Source organism: Pogoniulus pusillus, chromosome 4 (genome assembly GCF_015220805.1).
Source record: "Pogoniulus pusillus isolate bPogPus1 chromosome 4, bPogPus1.pri, whole genome shotgun sequence".
NCBI classification, from domain to species: domain Eukaryota; kingdom Metazoa; phylum Chordata; class Aves; order Piciformes; family Lybiidae; genus Pogoniulus; species Pogoniulus pusillus.
Genome location: NC_087267.1, coordinates 29,676,600 through 29,701,518, shown reverse-complemented (window position 1 = coordinate 29,701,518; position 24,919 = coordinate 29,676,600). Strand labels below are relative to the sequence as shown.

Genomic DNA, 24,919 nt, shown 5'->3' with positions numbered 1-24,919 from the left:
AATTTTGAGGTAACACACACAATGTTGTAAATTATGCACTCACACCAATGTAAGAACAAGGTTAAGCAGCGAAAGAACTCAGAATTTGGCACCATGGTTATTATCTTGAATACTACCATACAAGGTGGGAATTGGACTGATTGCATCTCATTGTCAACATCTGGGGAAAGGTATAAGGTATGTTTTCCCTGTGTAGCTATTGTCTCTAATTAATGACCTTCCTTGATGGATCAATGGAAAGGCTAAAGGAAGAAAAATAAAGTTGCACTGACCATGCATGGTCTTCCCTGCACCTACCTTTCACCTTGCCACACAGTAAAAAAATGTTTAGTGCTTCAGGTGCTAACTTTTGCATAGCCAAATACTTTATTTCCCAAAAACTTTTTATGAAAATGCAACTCGAAACATTTTGTTACTTTTGACTGTTTTCAGTAGCTTAGTTCCAAATTTCTCTTCAGTATGTATTAAGCTATGGGATATGCCAAAAGAAGCTTAACAAATAGCTCAGCAAAACAATGACAAAAGTTAAAGATCACACCACAAAACCTGATTGAATGTCACAGATAAAAAAGGTGGGGTTACATGAAAGGCCATGAAACAGCAATCTGCACACATACTTGGTGTGGGCAGTATGGGACCTTTTGTGAATACTTAGGCCAACAGTAAGTAGATAAGTATAAGGTAATCACTGACCAGGACCTTCTGTGGAAACCAGTGAGGCAGCCCTCAGCCTGGTCATCACAAAATAATAAGGACAATAATCCAAATATATCATTCAGACCTTACCACACAGCTTAAATCTTCTGAGGTAGGAAGGTTATGAGGTAAAAGGACACTTTCATAAGAGTGGAACATCCAGATGAACAAATACGTGTTCTGTGAACAGATCAATCAGCTGTGTCAACTATTCCAGTCCCAAAGACCTTCAGATCTATTCATCACTCCCTGATGTAGATTTCTTAAGAGAGGACTAATGCTAGTGCTTCATTAACACTGCTCTACCACTCTACTACAGTGAACATCAGTTTCCTGCAGACTAGATCTGTGACTATTTCTTTCTCACTGCACAGTCACAGAATCACTGAGGTTGTCAGGGACCTCAGAAGATCATGCAAAAAAAATATCTCTGCTCAGAGCAGGGTCACATAGAGCATGTTGTTCAAAGCCTCACTCTCCACTTCTACTCATTATTCCTTTACTCTGTTAATGGATATATTTTAAAGGATGGTGTCACAAACCTTGCTAAGGTTGCTCTTCCCTTGTCCGCAAGGCCAGCCCTTTCACCATAGAAGGCCATCAGCTTTATCAGTCAGAATGTCTCCATAAGAAACCCATGCTGCGAACTTTCAATCACTGTAACAGTTTACTTCAGAATAAAATGGGTCATACCGAACCAGCAGGTAAATCTGGCTATTTTCGTAACACAGAAATGAGGGAAAAGTAACACACAAAAACTCAAGATTGAGACCAAAAAAAGCAAGAGAAGAATACTTTACTGAGCAAAATCAGATAAACATAGTACAAAATTCCTTATTACCATAACTTATTTACACAGTGCTGCACAAAGCAGCAGCAAACAGAAGCAAGCGAGCCAAAAGCCCAAGCCAGAGAACTACTTCCACATCCCTCCTTGTCCTGCCACTATCCCAGCAGTAAAGACCAACACCCACCAACAGAGTTTCCAGGATTACATGATGCTCCTCCTTTCCAGTGATCAAAATAAGGCTGACTGGCCTATTGTTTGTTGAATTATCCTTGCTTTCTTCCATTCCTCAGGAGTCTTCCTCAGTCACTGTGGCAGTCCAAGATAAGACAGTGGCCTTGTAGTGATATTGACCAGTTCCCCCTGCACATGTGAATTAACCAAGTCGTGAACTTCAATCTATATAATTTGTTAAAATAATTGGTTTCTTAATCCTTCTCTATTGAGTGTAGTTCTTCATTGCTTCAGAGTGTGTCCACTTTTCAGCTTATTTCTTCACGAAGACTGTAAAAAGAAAACAACATCAAAACAGATAAAAGTCCATAGATCTTCTGTATTCATTTACTGTAGTATGTTTCACCTCCTTCCACCAGCACTAAGCCATCAGATATCCTAGAAAGAAATGGGAGTACTCAAATGACAGGAAGGAGCAATTTGGTTATAAAGCTGCCACTCCTCTTTTACCTCCTTTTGCAGCTTTTGTCTTTGCTGTTTCATGCTTCTGTTGATTTAAATGTTTGAAAATATTTTTTTCTTGGCATTTCAATTCAGTGTACTGGTGCTCAGAAAGGATCCATTGTTTGGTAGTCTGCAATGTGTGTATATATATATATATATATATAAATATATATATAAATAACAGCATAGACTGTAGTAGTAATTTGTAAAATTAAGGTTGGAAGGTTGGGTGTGGAGTTTTTTTTTTCTTTTGGTAAAATGGCTAAACTAACCACAAACTTTATAGTGAGAGATAATGAAGGGTTTTTTTTTCCCTCCTTGAGCTTAGGCCATTCTGAACTTCATGAATCTGTTAGGCTAAATTATCTAAACAGTTTTACAAGATGTAAACTACAGATGCTGCACTGCAGTTTATTGCTTCACAGTAAAATGAAATAAAAAGTGGGTTTTTTTTAATTTATTATCTCTTGAGAATAGTTTTCAGGGGAGTGTGATGAAAACTTTTTTTCACTCTGTGTGAAGAAAAATTGGAGCTGAAACTGGCAGAAGCTTTTGTTCTCTGCTAAGTTTGAGTTCCTTGACATGTTTTCTTTAAAAACAGATGCACAGAGACTAATTCCAATGCTACTGAAATATAGAGTGGGAAAACATAAAGGAGGAAAACAGCTCAGATGACTTCACTTTACTGCTGTTTAAAAATTTTACTTGTCTTCCAACAAATCACAGCTCACTATTAAACATCTGCATTACACTTTTGTAACCTAATGTGGGTTAATTACAAAAGAAGAATAACCTCCTGCAGATGTCCTGCTTGTAACTGCTAATGAGCAAGAGGCAATAAACGATCCTTTATAAATCAATATGTGAGAAATAAAATATGATTGCTTGGACTTGGTTAGCCCCATAGCTAATGGAATCATAAAAGGCACAATTAATTAGGAAGGTGTTTTAGAAAGGTTAATTAGTTTATTTTTTAAATTATCTGCTGAGATAATGTGGTGGCTAGAAAAGTCCTGCATCATTAATTAGCCAATGGTTTTTCTGAAAATTCAGAATAGAGTTAGTTTGGCCAACAAATGTAGCTGACAAAAACATCTAATTGTTATTCAACAATGTTCTGAATTGTTGACATTTTAAACAATTCTCATCTTTAATTATCAATGTAGAGTTAATCTATGCAATAAGAATTTCAGAATAGGATTATAATTTTTAATCCTGTTAGCAAGTCAGTGAACTTAGTTTTGGTTTTACCCATGAGTATTAGAGCAATACAGTCTAATCAGAAAGATGTCCTATATCATCTTGCAGATGAATTTGCTGTTTAAGGATAAAAGTAGAGGAAACATTTGGCAAAAAAGAAAAGTAAAAAAAAAGCTTAGCTTGCCAGTGAGTTGTCTTAGTGAAAACAATGCATAATACATAATTTTCTGGATTTTATTAAAAAACAATAAGGCAGATGTGAGGAGTATTTTTTTTTCTAAAATTGAGGACCAGTGTGGGAGGAAACTTGGCTATATGTGTTTGAAAGTATATGAAGGATTTCATTACAGTAAAGAACTGAGATTAGAAAAGAAGAAATTATACTTGTGAAAGCCCTTGCAAAGACAAGCAGTTCATGATCAAGCAGTTCATGATCATGAGACAGAAAATCTAGGCAGTTTATACAAAGACACCTTCGGTAGGCATTGTACTGGAAAGGTCTTGTGTAAATAAGCACAGCCTCCCTTTCTGAACTGGGAAAGCCACCTTACACCCATAGGGTATAAAAGGACTGCAACCTCTTGGGCTTGCTGTGTTGCATCTATCATAGAAGGCCTTGCTGGAAGTACACTCACCACCAAAGAACTTGGACTAATGCCAGGAAGAGGTTGCTGTATCCAAACGTGATGATATCCTAGGATGTTAGGGATTGGAAGGGACCCAAAGAGATCATTGAGTCCAATCCCCCTGCCAGAGCAGGGCAATACTATCTAACACAGATCACAGAGGAACACATCCAGACAGGCCTTGAAAGTCTCCAGAGAAGGAGACTCCACAACCTCCCTGGGCAGCCTGTTCCAGTGCTCTGTGACTCTTACAGTAAAGAAATTCCCCCTTATGTTGAGGCAGAATCTCTTTTGCTGCAACTTGCACCTGTTGCTCCTTGTCCTATCACAGGGAGCAAGTGAGCAGAGCCTGTCCAACCCCTCCTGGCCAGGCTTCAGATACTTATAAACATTTACCAAATCCCTTCTAAGTCTTCTTTTCTCCTGACTAAAAAGCCCCAGGTCCCTCAGCCTCTCCTCATAAGCCATGCCCTCCAGTCCCCCTCGTAGCCCTTTCTTATTTCATTCTCTCCTCTCATTCTTCTTCCTGTTTCCCTCTCCTCTAGTCTAACCAAGTGTCTTTAAGGTGCAAGTGAGCGACAGTCTTTATATAGCTCTCCCTGGATCAAATAAACAGAGGTCATTAGCTATTTGATCTTGATTCAGCATAATTTACTCCAAGATAATTTTTTAATCTAGCATAGCCTTCTTGCTCCCCGAGGTTGGCTTGGGAATATGGATTGTGACAGATCCACAGAAACATACATTAAGCAATGCATCATATATGTTATTTACAGGTTTTTTGAACTATCCTGGTCACTAAGAAGATAAGAAACAAATAAAATAATTCTGAAAACAGAATAACAGAATGTGATGGTTTGGGCTCTTACCTGCCCCCCCCACACTTTTGAATTTGCCCCAGCTAACTCAGACGGCCTCTGGGAATATAAATGAAGCTATTTATTGTACAGCAGCAAATATACAAGCAGCTATTTACAATATATACAGTTATATACAGAAATATACAAAGGATAAACAATACAGAAGCACAACTCCCCTCCCAGAAACCTGAGTCCCCAGGAGGGGCTCTCAAACCACCCCAACACCTTCCCCAGCCCCTCTCAACCTTACCCCAGTTCTCAGGAAGAAGAGAGGTGCAGCCAAGAGGTTAGGGAGCAAGGTTAGTGGGAGCAAGGTTAATGAGATGTGACCAGGTCTGAAGGCAAAGGCAGAAGTGAAGACAAAATGGAGAATGTTTTACTTCTTCTTCCCAGAGTTCTCAGCATGACTGTGAGAGAAGAGACACAATTGTTTTTCATTTCACTGCCCACTATCTAGTTCTTTTACCAAAACATTCTAGCTTGCTTCAAACTAGCACACAGAATTAATTAAAATATTTACATAGATTTGATTTGTACTGAAAATGAAAGTGCATTGGATCATTCCAGGCCAGGCTGGTTTTGCCCTGGGTATTGTCTTCCCACACAAAAATTTTCTTTGATACTTTGAAAAATATTTAAATCAATTCTTCTTTAGCTTCTTTATAATACTTGCTGAAAATACAGATTCATTTTTTTCTCATCTCTGCTATCAACACAATTTTTCAACATAATTTCATTCATCCGAGGGTTTTTTTTTCTCATTTGTTTGGGGATTTTGTTTTGTTTATTTGTTTGTTTTTCCAGTCACCTCTTCAACTTCTTACTACCTTTCTATTTCCAGTATTTGGTTTAGAGCAATGTTATTTCCATCCATCACTGTCTCTGCATTTTCAATTTTCCGCTCAGAATCTTGCAGTCTAAGGCCAAAGCTCTCACATTCAATCTTCCTAGAAATATTTATTATTTGAATTGCATCCAACCATTTACTAATACTAACAAAAGGGAGGTTGTGGATTTTTTTTTTATTTTTTATTTCTTCTTTATTTAACTGAAGGCCTGAAATTGCCTGATAAATCCAGTCTCTATCTTTCAGTGAGGGGGCACTAAACAAAAAACTTTCTCTCAGCTAGTGGAAACTTAGAAATCAGGACATGTAAAAATTAACAACTCTTGATTGTATAGATAGTTCTATACAAGATAAAGGTCTGCCCAATATTTACATTTTACTTTACAATATTTACTTTTCCAGTATTTACATTTTTATCTGAAGTAAATAGCTCAGAAAACATCATAGGGGTGACAATTTTTTAAATGCTATTTTTTGGTTGTTTTTTCTAGCTTTCTTGATTCCTTATTTTATGAAGAATCTTCCCAAACTGCAGAATTATATCTTCCTTGCCAAGAAAATGCATCTCATACAGAAGATGAAAGCTTTTTATTTAATGATGGAATTTATTTTTATCAGCTATTCTTTGTTACTAGATTGGGGGGGAGGGTGTGGTGTTTCTTGTTTGGAGAAAAAATAGCTTTTAACTGCAGCATAAAAAGCCTATGCCCTGTCCTTTTCTCCTGCCTCAGAATGAGATCACAAGTGAATATTCCTTGTACTTCAAAGAGGAATTATTTCTTGTCTAAGGAACTAAATTCTCTTGTTCATACACTGCCATTGGGTATTGACTGATGTGCCCAATTCAGACTACATCTACACATCCAAATACTTATTTTGAAGGGTTAACGGATGAATTTCAGTGTTTCTCCAATGGGTGACTGGTACCTCATGGCAAATGCATGAGTTATGATAAACACATATGGTAAATAGTTCTTTCTGGTCCAATAGGATCCCATGTGACGAGCCAGGCAATAGTTTTATATTCCATCATAAGTTAAAACAATTCTTTGTCCTGTGTTGTATCCGCATTACTCTTTAATTGGTTTATTGCAGTCTTGCAGGTGGCATTGTTTAATCTCTGGTGTAATGTGGAATTATGATAATTAGAAAAACTCATACCTTTTAGTACTTTTAATCTTTGAATGTTTCCTGTTTAAGGGCTACAAGAGCACATGACAATGATCTTAACAAAAGTGTTCTATTTTGATATTCTTACATCAAATTCCCTTATTCTATTATTTGAAAGGAGATGAAGGATTAACTATATTGTAAAACTATATCCATAAAATGAAATACTGTGCTTCTGTTTGTGGTCACTCGGAGAACTGTCTGAACAAGTATGGGACAGCTTTCATGATTTGGGCTCACAGGATCTTACATTTTCACTCAATAAGCAGTTCTCAGTTCTCTTCCAGAAAAGAGAAATCTCCTTGTCTGTCCATGTTATAATCTGTGTATCTATTAAATATGTAGAGATGGAAAAAAAAAAAAATAGCCATTTTTAAAGGTATTTTGGCAAAAAGATACAATACAAAATCCTCCAGTGGACAATACAAGAAGCATGATAACTCACAAAGCCAAGATAACCTCAAGGATATTATTCATGATGGATCTATTTTGTCAGGGAATTAAACTCATGACCCAAGTATTGGAAAGGGCTGGGCTTACTTACAGAGCTACAGAGAAATCTCATTTGTTGTCACTAGTAGTCCTTTTAAACTCAGCTTGGAAAGCTTTCAGCCAAAGGGCCTTCACCTTGAAAGGGCAAAAGATTAAAGTGAGGATAGTATTAAATGGAAAAATCAATGACAACTAGTTAAATAAAAAAGGAAACTCTCAAATGAAGATAAATAATTGGCCAAATTCATCCCTTGGGTTTCTCTGTTTTCTTCATTAGAGGCACAGCAGAGTTAGGTTTGTCCCTGTGTACAGAACACAAAAGAGAAACAGTTCAAAAAGAGTTCTGTATAATATGAAATGACAAGTAGTCATCTGGGGAACTATTGAGGCTAAAACTTGCTTCAGAACTGTAGATTGCTGAAGAAAACCCTAAACAAACAAAAAAACCCAAACCAACCAACCCACCAAACAAACATCAAGTTCACACATATTAGGCAGGCTACTGAGTAGCTCATCTTTTCCAAATAACTCCTAGTCTCTGACACCAATGTAACATACGGCACACCCTCAATGACATTCCTAAACCCTAAAACATTCCTAACAACATCTCCAACCTTCGTTAGCACAGCTTTTACCGAGTCCCAGACCATCTTAGTGAAGAATGAACACACCTGGTAGTGCACCATAGCTGTAAACCACTGCTGAACTGACAAAGTCAGAATTGAGGCAATAATAGGCCAGAATATATCAAACTACTTCATTTTTCCCTGATGATCTTATTCTGATTATCAATCAAAAGGGGAAAAAAAACCAAACCAAGATCGTGCCCCACGTTTGGAGAAGCGCCAAAATTAATGTCCCGGGTTAGGGCAGATCCCTCCCCTGGGGAGAAATAAACTCACCACAACACAGACCCTTTTTTGAAAGTCAGGAAAAGATGAAATTGCATTTCTTATAGTATAAGTATAACAATGTAAAGAGAGATAATAACTAGAGAAGGAAGGGAAAAAAAAATACAATAACCTTAAGGGAGATGGGGGAGGGGTCAAGCGGCGGCGAAGCAGCAGAAGCAGCAGCAGCCAAAACAGCAGCCGGGGAAGATAGGCGAAGCTGCAGCAGCAGAAGCCAGTGGGAGAAGGGGGAGAGCAAGCTGTGCTTCTAGACATTAATCTCTTGATGCTCCAATGAAATTATATTAATTTATCTATTGTTGCCATTATGTGGCCTATCCCTGGAGTGTTCGTCTTTCCCCTGTGTCTGGGCTAGAGAGTCAGCTCAAATGGCCACAATATGAGAAACAGCATTTAGTACACTTGTTGAGTCAGAATAAATTCTATAAGAATATGGAATAAAACCAGAAAACTTGCAAAATATTGTGAATAAAATAAGGAAATGCATAGAACTGTATAAGCAGTCAAAATAATGTATTGAGAAGAAAACTAATGTAATGTGTAACTGAACAGCAATTTAAAATTAGTATGGAATACTTAAGAACATTTTAGAAAACTTCCTGAGGCCTAAAAGCTAATGTTTTTTCCAGAGCTATGAGAAAGAAATATTTTCAGGAAGCTGAAATAATTAATCATCAGACTTAAAATAGCAGGCAGACAAAGACATTGCAATAAATATAAATGAAGTATTTACATCAATGGTCTTTATAGAGGACAATTTTCTCACAGCAGGTGTATTATTTAGAGCATGAAACGTTCAGAAAAGTTCTCAAACTTTTAATAATACAAATAATCAATGCATAATTTGAACAGCATAAAAATATGAAGACAAAATGTGCTTATTCTAGAGCTATAAAGAAAGTTGAAATCTGAAATTGCTGAACTTCGGTAGTAAAAGGCTAGAATGCTATGGGGTTCTTTGAGGAGAACACCGGGGCTGAAACTGGAAAACACTGACTAGATTGCCAAGCTTGCATAATGGATATTACCTGAAGGGAGGCTGTAGCCAGGTGGGGGTTGGTCTCTTCTGCAAGGCAACCAGCAATAGAACAAGGGGACACAGTCTCAAGTTGTGCCGGGAGAAGTATAGGCTGGATGTTAGGAGGAAGTTCTTCCCAGAGAGAGTGATTTGCCATTGGAATGGGCTGCCCAGGTGGAGTCATCATCCCTGGAGGTGTTCAAGAAAAGCCTGGATGAGGCATTAGTGCCATGGTCTAGTTGACTGGCTAGGGCTGGGTGCTAGGGTGGACTGGATGATCTTGGAGGTCTCTTCCAACCTGGTTGATTCTATGATTCTATGAAATCTTGGTAGAAACTGGTATAAAAATTGTAATTGTAATATCAGGACATGTATGAAATCTTAGAGAATTTTCTTTTCTTCCTTCCCCCACCACCCCCAGCAACCTCTGAAATAGTCAATATCTAAATAAAGGTGATCTAGTCTGTATAGCATGGTTTTCCACAAAGCTTTTTATGGGACAAACAAAGCCATTGTGCAACAAGAGAGATCCTTTTATATATCGATGACTAATTAAAATAGAGGAAAAAAACAATAAATAAATGGCAATTTTTCAGTTGCAGATAACAACATAGAAGCCCTCATTCCTAGGGACTAAGAAAATTGAAACAGTAAAATTTGTAATTGATGGAAAATTATTGAAGATGGCTAATTGAAAACTGACTGTGAAAAAATTAAAATTAATTTTATAGTGTTCTCTGATTAAAAGGAAAACCAAACCAAACCAACCAACAAAAAACAGGAAAAAAAATATATCAGCTAAAGTAAAGTGATGTACAGAGGAAGAAAAAAAGTCTTATCTCATGCAGTGGCACAGAATAAGTTACTGTCTTTCAGAAAAGCAAGGCTGAAGTTAGTAATTCTCTATTAATGTCTTTTCAGTGCAATTTAATAGCCACAATAGCAAAAAAAAAAAAAAAAAAAAAAAAAAAGCTGGGAATTGTTAGGAGTACAACAAAAAGCAAACAAGGAAATGAGATTGAGTTACTTTATAAATGAATGGTGTGCTCCTGAACGAGGCACCATTTGGTGTAAAATTCTATTTGTCCAGTCTTAAAAGAGATATACCAGAATTAAAAAAGAGATAGAACAGGATAATTGCTAGAAGAGGTTACCACATCTTTAACCTGGAACAGAGTAATGGGTAGCAGTCTGTGAAATCATTAGTCATATGAAGATACTCAGTTCACTTATTTTAACAATACATAAACTTGAAAGGTACCCAATGAAGTTGTCATGAGGTAGGCTAAAGAAATTGAGATAATTTTTTTCATACAAATTATTTGAGAAATGTAAAAGTTGATTAGGCAAACTAATACAGTAAATGCCAATCTGTGGTGTGTCTAGATGCAAAGACTCAGCATCCTTAAACCACTAGCAGAGAAGACTTGGGAGGGCATAGCAGAGACCATTTAATGTATACACCTACTATGTCTCAGACTTCATGGCTCAGATCCAACCTGTCTAACCTTAGCCATTTTAGCTGCCTTTAGTCTATAGATGTTCTTGTACAAGAAAGGGAAAAAAAACCTTTTTAATTGTGTTCCGTAAATATGTATTCCTTCTCTCATTCTACAGGAAGCCTGAAATTATTTAGGTTGTACTTTCATAATGGAGACCAGTGACAAGTGGTGTCCCTCAGGGGTCAGTGCTGGGACCAGTGCTGTTTAACATCTTTGTCAGTGATATGGACAGAGGAATCGAGTGCACCCTCAGCAAGTCTGCAGATGACACCAAGCTGTGTGGCACAGTCAACATGCTAGAGGGCAAGGATGCCATCCAGAGGGACCTGGACAGGCTGGGGAGGTGGGCCCAGGCCAACCTCATGACATTCAACAAGGCCAAGTGTAAGGTCCTGCACCTGGGTTGGTGCAATCCCAAGCACAGCTACAGACTGGGTGGTGAACGGCTGGAGAGTAGCCCTGAGGAAAAGGACCTGGGGATCTGGGGTGATGAAAAGCTCAACATGAGCCAACAGTGTGCACATGCAGCCCAGACAGCAACCATATCCTGGGCTGCATCAACAGAAGTGTGGCCAGCTGGGGAAGGGAGGTGATTCTCCCCCTTTACTCTGCTCTCATCAGACCTCATCTGGAGTACTGTGTACAGTTCTGGAGCCCCCAACACAAGAGGGACATGGAACTGTTGGAGTGAGTCCAGAGGAGGCTACAAAGATGATTAGAGGCTGGAGCACCTCTGCTATGAGGACAGGCTATGAAAGTTGGGGCTCTTCAGTCTGGAGAAGAGAAGGATTTGAGGAGACCTTGTAGTGGCCTTCCAGTATCTGAAGGAGGCCTACAGGAAGGCTGGGAAGGGACTATTTGCAAGGTCTTGTAATAACAGGATGAGGAGTAATGGCTTTAAACTGGCAGAGAGGAGATTTAGACTAGATGTTAGGAGGAAGTTCTTTACAGTGAGGGTGATGAGAAGCTGGAACAGGTTGCCCAAAGAGGTTGTGGATACTTCCTCCCTGGAGGTGTTTAAGGCCAAGCTGGATGAGGCCTTGAGCAACCTGCTCTAGTGGGAGGTGTCCCTGCCTACGGTGAGGGGCTGGAGCTGGATGATTCTTGAGGTCCTTTCCAAACTAAACCATTCTATGATTCTATGCAAAATTGACATCATCTTGTCTCTCAGTACTTTGCTACTTATTCCTGTCCCCATAGTGAGACAAACCTCAGATAAACCCTGTATAAACTTCTGTAATTTGGGGTTGGAAAGCAGATTAAGAAGGTGATCAAGCTAAAAAGACTGTCACACTTGATCTTTTTTCTTGAAATTTGCAGCAATCCCACAATCTTGTTTCTCAACTCGTCTCATGAAAAACTGGAGTCAAAGCAACTGACAGAAAAGGAGGTTAGTTACAATATGGTGCTGGAAAAAGTCAAATTGGAAATATCTTGTTTGATACTTTAATCAAATTCATTGAAGTATAAAACCATAAACATATGATGAGACGAATCATGAATTCAAAGCTTTTATCAAGCATTCACCATATTCAGGTGTAGTATTAATTCAAGTTAGACTACAAAAAGATCTGGTCTGACTCCCTATGAGTACTGTCATGTAAGTATGTAACAAATAGAACTGAAGTTAAAGGGATCTGTAATTATATTCTCAGAGTTGACCACACTTGTGATTTAATGACTTTTATCCACAAGCACCATATTGAAATGATACAATGCAGCACTAGGCCAATATTATCCACAGAAAAAAGATCAGACTCATTTGTAAGAAGTGTCAAATGTGTCATCAATGCCATTGTTTTTCTGTGGAGTGCAGACAGTTTGAATCATCTAAGGGAAATCATTGCTTGCTACAAGGGTCTGGATTTTTTTTCTCCTGATTATTACATGGTTAGGGAGAAAAATAATTCTCCACACTCATGTACCATCACATGTGTAAATTTTGTCCAAGATGTTTCCTCATTTATGTCTAAATTCTGTGAACACTAGAGATTTGCAAGAGTAGATTATTATTTATCTGCAAATTAGGTTTATTAGAATCCAGATACCCAAGCATAAACCTTAATAAAATCTGCCATTGTATGTATTGCCCATTAAAGAGAATATGGCAATTGTCTTAAAATATTTTGCCCTGGTAATTATCAGAAACTTCTAGTTCCTAGTCTGAGTCATTGCCACGATTTCTGGGTCTTTCTTTCCTTTTAGAAATCAAACAGCTTTATTCTATTCCTGTGCAATATGATTCTTCCACTATATTGTGTCAACTTACATTTGGTTCTACTGCAGACTTTGATGTGATTGTATCAGGCATAAGCCAATAGCAAATGATGAGCAAGAGAGGTAAATGTTCCCCCATGTTAGGAAACATTTATATTATTCAGTACTGGAAAATTCTGCTTGATCATAATTGTCTGTTTGTTCTGACATCTCTATGAATTTAATATAAACATAGCTGTGTGTAACAAATGAATTTTAATTCAAAGTTAAAATTCACACTTAAATATTCATGGGAGCTATATTTTTAAAAAACTGGTAATTATTCATGACTGATTCACACAAGACAGTTTGAATTTTAGAGTTTGGATTTCTTCTGGCTAATTTTTATGCCATTTTCCTCATCCTGTAAGTTTGAAGTGATTTTCCATGTGCGTACAATGCATGCACACTGTACAGCAGGTCTGACAGTTTTTATTCACTGCTCAGTAGGATTTTGCATTGGCAACTTAAGTAGTGTTTGTAGCACTATCAATAGCTGTGCTTCAGTTTCAGAAATAAATTAAATACATTAGGAACCTGACCAATAGAAGATGTTAAAAAAAAAGGGGGTAATAGTTTTAATAGCTTGTTGACCTAATTTGACATTCAGACAAGTCTCCAGGGTGCCCTCTCTATTTTTAAGCATAAATTAAGCTTCCAAGACCTAATGAACTATTCAGATGTGCCACTGCTACAGAGGTATTTCAAATGTAAGAACGTTTCTATTTCTATCTGCAAAGCTTTCTGAATATCTCAAAAAGGTTTCCAGATTTCAGAAAGGAAAAGAAAGTTAATGCTTCATAAATTGCAAGGGAATGTAGACATCTGTTTGACAGTTTTAATACACTGAATCCCAAGGGCAGATAGGTTTTATTAATCAGGGGGAAAAAATCAATTTTAATACTGTTGTACACATTGTTTCATAATAATTGAGAGGCAAATTTTAAGATTAATGGAACATGAGCTAAACTGCAGTGTTTTTTTTTTATGCTTGACAGCAGTGCAAAATGTTTCATCTGTAGTACTGTGTTTAAAAAGGTCACTACAAATGTTAACCTTCATGACCTTTAAAAACTCAGACCTTTGCCAAACAGTAAAAGCTGTTCACTGACCAATTTATTCTTCAAGAGTTTCAATATACCAAATGTGCTCCTGAAAAGGTAGCTTATCTAACAGTAAACTAGCACAAACCTGAAATGTAGCTCATCTATAAGATTAAAATCTATCTGGGGTAAAGAAGTGTGTTGGTGCATCATGGTCACAGTGTCGATTTACATTTGTACACTTGAACTGCTGGGGCTCCCTAGCATTCCAATGGCAGGGACAGCCACATGAAAGATAATGAGAACATCAAGGGTTATTAGAAACAGACTGGTCTCTATGTGTTGACCCTGGGCAACTTTCATAATCTCACTGCAGAAAGTGTCAAAAAGTTCCCTGGGAATTATAGGAGTACAGGAAGATTATAGAATGCAATAATGTCAGTATAGCTTCCCAAAGAAAGTTTGAGTTATGGAAGAACTATGTCACTTGCTGTGATTTCTGGAGGAACAGAAACAAACACAGTGCTCCAGAAGAGATGCAGTTTTCTCAGTTAAAAAATGTGCTCTTTAAACATAAATTTTCCAGTAAGAGACACAAAAAGTTTAGCATTGCTTAGGAGAAAATCTTGACTCTTTTTGTTCCACATGGCCTGTGAATAAACAAGTATTCACATCCTAGAATGAAGAGTGCCTTTAACAGTGATTTAAACAAGGAGTATTTGGTGGCCAAAGCAAGCTCTGAAGCTAGATGTTTCATTGAAAAACAAAACAAAACCACAAAAAAAATCTATTTTGCCTTTATTATATAATGATTCCATGAAAGATAGAGTTAATAAATATTGGTATAGTGATACTTTTCCACAAAGAAGACTCTTTTTGCTGTATGTCCAGAATTAACTGTGAACTGTGCCAACAGCACCTAGCTCTATGTCTGGCAAGCTGTAATGCTTATTTTGCATATAGACATCATATCCATGAGACCCCTCATAGCCCTCTTCCCACTCTGCTCTTCTTTTTTGAGCCAGAAAGAGCTCTGTTTCAGATTCCAAACTTGAATGGTCAATGTTCTTGAACCTTTGTTATGGATTTTCTTGCCCATTATCATTATCCAGGCAAGGTAACTTGGCACTGGGAACCCATCACTAGGAAAACAGCAGATGATCCTGACACTCACTGTTTGGATCTATCACATGGAGCAAGATCATAAATTTCATACTTTGTCTGTGGAGCACAAACATTACCTTGCACCCAAATAACATCTCTTCCTGTCTCACCTTCATCTATCTGCATGTCTGTAAATTCTCAAATCGTGCATATTTTTAATTCAAAATGGTCCCAAGTCAGACAAGATTGGGTATCAGAGAAAGGAGTGTCCATCAACCACATTAATTCCCTGCCTCCACGACAGGGGAAGGGTGGTGGAACACAGACTGTCTAAAGGGATCCTGAAAGATATTCTGTAACTGGCTAGTGCTGGGTTAGGCTTTGGGAAAATATGGTTTCTAGGCAGTGTTAAGCTGCCTGGAAACCCCGGATAATGAAGCAGGATTTTGATGCTCAGCACACCACTAGAGACATGGAGTGGGACAAAAAAATCCAGTTTAAGAAGAATACCCAGAAGTACTCCTTTTCATGAAGACTGAATAGCTCACACCTCAACTGTCTTTAAGGACCCACACACTATTCTATATCAGACTACTTTAAGATATTTGGAGTTAAAAATTAGTGCCAAAGAAGAATCATTTCAGCATCTGCCAGAGTTCAGTGCTTTCTAATGAGTTTCTTTTTAACATCCCACATAAGGAGTTTTTAACTTTTTAAGCCCATGTTTACTTATTTGAGTCTATTAGATATTATGTAGGATTTTGATTAGTGTGATACAGCAATGTATTGAAATCATAAAACAAGCATAATAGAGTAATTGCAACATGCAACTGAAGCACAACACAAGCATGAGTGCTGTTACTGGTCTCTGTAGGTAAACCATCATGATGCTGGGCATCTTCAGTCGCTGGGAAGGAATATGCGTGTTGAAGCCAAATCAAGCCTCCTGCTGTCCTCAAAGTTCAGTTTGTTTGTTGTTCCTTTTTTATGCTCCATACTGGGTTCAGGTATCTACACACTTCCCCCCATACCACTTTGGGTAGCTCAGATCCTCATTGTGTTAATCTTTCCTTCCAACAACTACCTATACCACATACATTCTTCCCTGATCTTCAGAAGTCCAATGCCTATGCCCATCACCTCTGAACATTCTCCCATTGTGGAGGTGGTCTGGTTAGTCATAGCAACATAATCCAGCTTTTAATTGCACAGCAAAGTATGAAACTATGCAACTGCCAACAAAATATGTAACTGTGAAAGCAGTGGAGTGTAGGTCTTACTTCAGAGCAATAAAATTACTTTCATACTTCTGATTTCAGGGAACTAGCCAAAATTCTTGAGAAGGAATCCAAACTACCTTTTTTGCTTATTTCAGCTTTATTGACTTTCAACTTCCTGTTTAGTTTGGGTTTGTTGTGTTTTGGTTTTTGTTTGTTTGGTTTTGGTAATTTTGTTTTGTTGACTTTTGGGTTTGTTTGTTTGTTTGTTTTGTGTATTAGGCTGACTAAAGATTGACCTCCTGAAATACAGCATAATTGTTTGTGCTTGCAAAAGGGTAAAGCCTTGTTCATAAAAACAATGCAGTGAAGTGAGTAAAGCACCCAGAAAATGAAGGGTAGAGATTCAGGTTATAGGAAGACTGAGAAATATGGAAGAGTATATGCACTTAAGAGATAGAAAACTTATCAGAAAAGCAAAGTTATTGTGAAGAGATTTGAGGTAATTTAAAGACAATTTGCAAATGCAAGAAGGAATTATGAAAGCAGTCGTGCATGATCTTCAGAAAGTGCTAATATTACTGATCACAGGCAGATTATATTTGTAGAACAGATCCTCAATTTGCACAAAATGAAGAATTCATTTTTTATTAGCTATGGCTGCAGCCCAAAGAATAAGCTCTGAGAAAAGAACAAGTGATCATCAGGAAAGAATGAATATAAAAATGTAGGTTTCAAGGGATTAGTAGAAGAAAACTTCAGGGATTCACCTGAAGGCTTTGGAACTATCTTATGTAAATTGATGAAAGGCTGTGGATCTTATTGCATTCAAAAGATGCTCTGTGAACCTTTGATCATTTATGTTGTACATTCAATATACATGAAGAATTTAAAAGTCATGTCTGTAAAAGCTAGGAGGAAAATTCTGCAGTATTTTTTTTTCTTCTAAGTGTTTAAGAAGTGCAAGAACAGCAACCTTTGTATATAGGTAAACAAGGACAATAATTTTTTCTCCATGCATCGTCATGGCTTGCAGCACCAACCTTGCTACAGTTCTAGCACTCTTCTACATCTGCAAAACAGATGGAGATTGTTAGACTAAATTCACTTGAGACTGTTAAAAGAGATGGATGATGTAATTGTAAGATTGCTGTTTACCATGTATGGAAAACTGTGGTAATTAGAAGATATCTGACAACTGGAAATACTAGTATTTATCATAAAATGAATGATAAGGAGCACATAGCTGATCATTTCACCTCAATCCCAGGAAAGATCATTGGGCACATTCTCCTGAAATCCATTTCCAATTAAATGAAGTATGAGAAGATAATCAGGAGCAATTAGCATGCTCATCTGATGACCTGGAAGGAGTAAAGAACTCTACAAGTTGGTGCCAACAGCCATCATGTTCAACATTGTCAAAGATAGTCTGGCTGATCAAAATGTTTTTGGAGAGAACTTGCAGATAACTGGATGAGGCACCCACAACTTAGACATAGTATTGTTTTCAGTGGAGGCTTGATTAGATAACCTGCAGAGTCTTCTACCAACTAGCATATCTATACATAGATCTGCATATAATGCAGATATTTTCTATGAAGTCCTGGTCCTCTCTGCAACAGGAATATATCACAGAAACATGTTAGATTAACATGTGCTTAACAACACGTGGCTTGCTAAGTATGGCTTGGAAAGATTTGCCTATTCATGACTTTGAAACTACTTGCCAAGTGATTATTGCAGCCACTTGTGTGCATCAGAAGAAACACTGCTGTGAGATTCTCTGTTTCTTTTTTTCATAGAATCAAGCAGGTTGGAAGAGACCTCCAAGATCATCCAGTCCAACCTATCACCCAGCCCTATCCAGTGAACTAGACCATGGCACTAAGTGCCTCATCCAGTCTTTTCTTGAAGACCCCCAGGGACGGTGCCTCCACCACCTCCCTGGGCAGCCCATTCCAATGGGGAATCACTCTCTCTGTGAAGAACTTCTTCCTAATATCCAGCCTATACCTACCCTGGCACAACTTGAGACTGTGTTCCCTTGTTCTATTGCTGGTTGCCCCGGAGAAGAGGCCACCCCCCACCTGGCTACAATGCCCCTTCAGGTAGTTGTAGACAGTAATAAGATCACCCCTGAGCCTCCTCTTCTCCAGGCTAAACAGGCCCAGCTCCCTCAGCCTCTCCTCATAGGATTTGTGCTCCAGGCCTCTCACCAGCTTTGTTGCCCTTCTCTGGACATGTTCCAGCACCTCAACATCTCTCTTGAATTGAGGGGCCCAGAACTGGACACAGTACTCAAGGTGTGACCTGACCAGTGCTGAGTACAGGGGAAGAATAACCTCCCTTGTCCTACTGGCCACACTGTTCCTGATCCAGGCCAGGATGCCATTGGCTCTCTTGGCCACCTGGGCACACTGCTGGCTCATCTTCAGCCTACTATCTATCAGTACCCCCAGGTCCCTTTCCTCCTGGCTGCTCTCCAGCCACTCAGTCCCCAGCCTGTAGCACTGCTTGAGATTATTGTGGCCAAAGTGCAGAACCCTGCACTTGGCCTTGTTAAATCTCATCCCAGTGGCCTCTGCCCACCCATCCAGCCTGTCCAGGTCCCTCTGCAGGGCTCTCCTACCTTCCAACAGATCAACACCTGCTCCTAGCTTGGTGTCATCTGCAAACTTACTGATGCTGGACTCAATGCCCTCGTCCAGATCATCAATAAAGATATTGAACAGGACTGGGCCCAGCACTGATCCTTGGGGAACACCACTAGTGACTGGCTGCCAACTGGATGTGGCACCATTCACCACCACTCTCTGAGCTCTGCCATCCAGCCAGTTCTTGATCCAGCACAGAGTGAATCTGTCCAAACCATGAGCTGCCAGCTTGGCTAGGAGCTTCTTGTGGCAGACAGTGTCAAAGGCTTTGCTGAAGTCCAAGTAGACTACATCCACAGCCTTCCCCACATTCACCAGGTGGGTAACCTGATCATAAAAGATCAGGTTGGTGAGGCAGGACCTGCCCTTCCTAAACCCATGCTGGCTGGGCCTGATCCCTTGGCCATCCTGTAGGTGCTTTGTGATGGCACCCAAGATTACCTGTTCCATGACCTTGCCTGGCACTGAGGTCAGGCTCACAGGTCTGTAGTTTTCTGGCTCCTCCTTACGACCCTTCTTGTGTATGGGAATCACATTGGCAGCTTCCAGTCTTCAGGGACCTCTCCAGTGAGCCAGGACTGCTGATAAATGATGGAGAGTGGCTTGGCCAGCTCAGCTGCCAGCTCTCTCAGCACCCTAGGGTGGATCCCATCCAGTCCCATGGACTTGTGAGGATCCAAATGACGCAGCAGGTCCCTTACTGCTTCCTCATGGATTAGAGGGGGACTGTACTGGTCCCTGACTCCATCCACCACTTCAGGAGTCCAGCTGTCCTGGAGACAACCTGTCCCACTAGTGAAGATTGAGGCAAAGAAGGTGTTAAGCACCTCTGCCTTTTCCTCATCCTTTGTCACTATATTCCCCTCTCTATCTAACAAGGACTGGAGGTTGTCCTTGGCCCTTCTCTTGCCATTCAGATATTTATAGAAACACTTTTTATTTTCCTTGGCAGCCGTGGCCAGCCTGAGCTCCAAGTGGGCTTTTGCCTCTCTAATTTTTCCTCTACAAGACCTAGCAACTTCCTTGAACTTCTCCTGTGACACCTCCCCTCTTTTCTAAAGGTGATACACTCTCTTTTTAATCTTTAATTCCTTCAGCAGCTCCCTGCCCATCCAGTCTGGCTGCCTCCCTCGTCGGCTCATCTTCCGGCTCAGTGGCACTGCCTGCTCCTGTGCCTTCAGGAGTTCTTTCTTGAAGTAGGTCCAACCTTCCTGGACCCCTTGGTTTCTAAGGGCTATTTCCCAAGGAACTTTCTGAATTAGTTCCTTAAATAGGCTGAAGTCTGCCCTTCGGAAGTCCAGTGTGGAGGTTCTGTTGATGCCCCTCCTGGTTTCTCCATGTATTGAAAACTCTGTAATTTCATGGTCACTGGACCCCAGGCAGCCTCCAACCACCACATCCCCTACCAGCCCCTCTCTATTTGTGAGCAGCAGGTCAAGCAGGGCTGCCCCCCTGGTAGGCTCACGTAACAGCTGAGATAGGAAGTTGTCTTCCACACATTGCAGAAACCTTCTAGACTGCTTCTTCTCTGCAGTGTTTAAGTCCCAGCAGATGTCTGGTAGGTTAAAGTCGCCCACCAGAACAAGGGCAGGTGATCTTGAGGCAGCCTCCAGTTGCTTAAAGAGTAATAAATCAACCTCTTCTTCCTGGTTGGGTGGTCTATAACAGACTCCAACCAGGATATCAGCCTTGTTGGCCTTCGCCTTAAGTCTCACCCATAATGACTCAACTTGATCATCTTTGATTTCTACCTCCATGACATCCAGAGCATCCCTAATATACAGAGCCACTCCCCCGCCCTTTCTCCCTTGCCTGTCTCTCCTGAAGAGTCTGTAGCCATTGATTACAGCACACCAATCATGTGAGCCATCCCACCACGTTTCAGTGATGGCAACAATATCATAGTTTTCCTCCAGCACCAGAGCTGTGTTCTGAAATTTCTTTCTTTCATTCTCTCTTTTCTCACACTGCTTGTTCACATATTTCCTTGACTCTGGAAAACAATGAGAGATCTTAGAGACATAGTTTAGTAGTGGACTCACTAATGTTAAGTTTACAGTTGAACATATTAATCTTAAGTGTCTTTTCCAAACTAAGACACTTTATGATTCTCTTTTCCTTCGTAACACCATTACTATTTCCCATACAGATCCTTTCATGTTCTTTTTGTGTCAGCATTTCAAGTTACTATCATTTTGTCAACCCTCAATGTTTTTGAAAAAGAATGCAAATGAAACCTGCTTCTGGTTAACAATGTGGACATTAGCTTCTGACTAGACAACCATCTCACATCTCTGCAGTCCTGAAGTCCTCCATGCTTTCTGCTCCATCTAATTTCTACAGGAAACTGGCAGCTCAATTTCTCCTTAGCAATACTTTAACAAGGAGACCTGAGTTCATGTCTGATACCTGGATCTGTTTACAGGACCCAACCATATCCTGATGCTATATTCGAGAAAATATAGTTTACCTATTTTCTTCCCTCCCTTTCCTGTCATAGGGCGGTTTTGCTTTTAAAAGAATCATGTGTTTGAACAACATGCTTTTTCTGTTATTTCTACAGTTTCAGGTATGAAACCATCCTTAGTCTCCAGAGTGCATATCTATGAGTGAAGCTAGAGGCAGTTGTGTTGATCTATTAATGTAACACTGAATAAATAAATTGATTGCTACAATGTCTGCCCTCTTATGTGCTATACCTGTGCAGATTGTATGTTTTTCTGTAACCATTTTAGTTTTTCCATAGCTTGTCTTCAAATAGCATGAACACTGCATCCAGCAAATACATTGAACAGAGCTTATCATAACCAGCTCTCCTTCAACACTGCACTCAACTGCGATGCAGAAACTGTCAGAGAAAAAAAATGTATCTCAGCAAGCACCTGTGTTCAATTGCTTTGTGTGGCTTTCACAAGAGAAAATAAAGTGTGAAGACTGAATCTCATTAGTAAATCTTCTGTTATTTTGTTGAGTTTTATAAAATAAGGTAAACGTGAGGAAAAAAAATCAAAACAAAACAAAAAAAAGAACCCTCTAACTCTCTATCTACAATTCTGTAATAGTAGTCTGCAGTTACTTTCTCACTGTCCCTGAGGGATTTGAAGTATTGATGGTTTCTTAAGTCTAGCTTATTGCAAAAGATACAGTAAAAAAATACATAATCGAAAAACATCCAAGTCAAAACTATTGTAGTTGGTCCTACCAGTCAGATTCAATACTATCCTGAAAACAAGACAGAATTTTTTAAAATACAGTTTCAAAAAGAGATGACTTGAGGGATATCAAATAAACAAATCAGAGAAAAGGCTGGTTGATGAAAGGCTTGATCCTGCTGAATTCCCAGTAGGATCACTTAAGGTGGTTAAAGTTAAGCAGATGCTTAATCGCTTCATTGGATCAAGCCAGATTGCTCAGCAACTTGTAGAAAATCAAACCCATAAAGTGTCTGCAATAACTGTGTAAGTTAAATGAGTAGTTTAATTACTACAAATCATCCTAATATGAAGGGCATGCAGTTAAAAATACAGTTTGACAACATTTTGGTGAAGTGATTAGAAATAATCAAGTATAGCAATAGTAACTCTACAAGTAAAAAAAAAAATCACTTCAAAGTTGTTGTGGAGGCAGGAATTACTATGTGGCCGAGTCGGGAATTTATACAAAAATAGTTATTTTATTTTCCCAAAAACCTGCCCCCAAAACTATATATACAAAGATTAATTTAATTTAATTAGCAGATTCAGTCGCATGAGAATTACAGGGATACCATCAATAATCTGACTATTTTGGAAGTCAGAAGTTGGAAAAGGCTTTAGCTATTAATTAATAGCAGTTTTCTTATGAATAAAGTTAAGATGAGCCAAAATAACTCACAATCAGGCTGACTTGCTCACGGTCTGTCTCTCTATCTCACTCCCTTTTCAGCGGCTGCTGAAGAGTCGTTAAGAATCATTAGGCTTACAAAGGTGTCAAGGGGGAATCAATCCTTTTGAAGATCTCTCTGCAGCCAAGGTGAGGGGAGAGTGGGGGAAGAAAGTCTCAGGCAGACCCATACGTCCAGGCACAGAAACCTCCAAAGCGGGAACCCCAAAGGTGGGAAGACCCCAATATTTATAACCTTTGCTAGACAAAGGGCAGAGTTACCACACCTTAGGCGTGAAAGTGCACAGCCAATCCCAGCCTGATTCCAGCGTGGTAACTCACGGGGCAGTCCTCGTGTGGGCAGGACCCCTTTGCTCACCCCCTTCATGGCTGCAGGGCAGGCGAGGGGGAAGGGAAACCAGGCGGCTTTCCCTCTTCCCCCGAAGTCTGGGCAGGAGAGGAATTTAGGGGTACAGGACTCCAGGACAAAAGTTTGTGTCAAAAATACAACTTTCTTCTGCTTAATTTCTGAAGTCTATATATATTTTAAAATTAGACTTGGAAAAGGCATGCTTGAAAAAATAAAAGGCATTTTTTGCAAGACATTTTAAGTGCTGTTACATTTTCCAATGGTAAGTAATGTACTATAGACCAGAATTTCTAATTAATAAAAGCTGATAGCCCGTGGCATGTAGAGAATATTTGGAAAATATGAGGGATTGTATAGGTATTTAAAGAAAGAAAAAAAAACCCAGCTAATAAATGCAGGATAGAAAAAATATATGTGCTTTATTATGTTACAGAACAGTCTTATTGCTCTTTTCTACTTAAAATCTATGTTATTTTAACATTATATATATTTCACATGATAAACAGTGGTTATATGTTCTTCTTGAAGGGGATGGTTTCTTGCTCTCTTTTTTTTTCCTCCAGAGATGTGGCTAGCATTTTTTCAGAGCATTTATATAAAATAAATGCATATTCTTCATGAAAATGTCACCAGATTCAGTTTTAGAATTTTTAAATGCAAGTAAAACATTCTTTATATCACTTAGTCCATATCTGTCTTATAATATGGCAAACACACAAATGAGCTCTCTAATTATGTTCTTTTTTGAGATATGCTGCAGGCCAAATTCATCCTTTGTACTTCCTATGAATCCTGGGCAGGTGTATTATATAATGGATTTGGTGTCAAGCCATTGCTGATGTAAGCAGCTCATCTCAAAAGAACTGTCACCCTGCAGGAATGTTTTGATACAGCATTTTGGACCCAGAACAGCCTAAATAATGCCAAGCAGTAGAGAAGAGAAAAAGTAGTCAAAATTGTATCTGACACTATGTTAATCCTTACAGTTTTTTTGCCTATGTGCTGTGCTGGGCTATTGAAAATCAAGTATATGATACGAAAAGAGGTAGCACACTTCAGCCATAAATTTTCCATGATACCTGTGGTGGAAAGTCACTCGAAGATTATTGTAAGCTCTGAATTTGAGTGTGAAATTGATAATATATGATAAGAAAGCTGTTTACATATGCAATTAATATTACATGCAATACAGACAAGCATTTGGAACCACACAAAGTTAACATATTGTGCTATTTTTCCTATCATTTATGCCAACTAAAGTTCATTTAAATATAAAAAGAAATTAAGATACACGTATATGATGTAATAAATTTAGATTAGGCTTTTGAAGCATCAAATATTCTACCATACCTACATGGCTTATAATTGTTTTCTTGTTGTATAGCAGAGTCTAACTGTAGAAGAATAAATGGAAAGACAAGCCATCACCAAAATCCAGCAAGAATATGATACAAAGATTCATTTAGTTGACATTGTGTTCAATTTTAAAACCACTTCCTGATAGATAAGATAATCAGTATTTTCAAAATGAGGCTGGACTGACCTTTATATTTCTGGATTAAATGGATCAGTTCCTACCGTTGCGCTCTGGCTCACATTTACAACTGAGTGACCTTGTTACAGC

At 38.9% G+C, this 24,919-nt stretch overlaps 1 long non-coding RNA gene across 1 annotated transcript; it reads right to left on the bottom strand.

Annotated features, from left to right (window-relative positions):
• Positions 1-1,461: 1,461 nt before the first annotated feature.
• LOC135175129 (uncharacterized) lies at positions 1,462-24,919 on the bottom strand. The gene is made up of 4 exons (XR_010302256.1): positions 24,839-24,919; positions 9,296-9,474; positions 7,409-7,491; positions 1,462-1,987 (listed from the first exon to the last, which is right to left on the bottom strand). It is a non-coding gene; the product is annotated as an uncharacterized LOC135175129 (long non-coding RNA).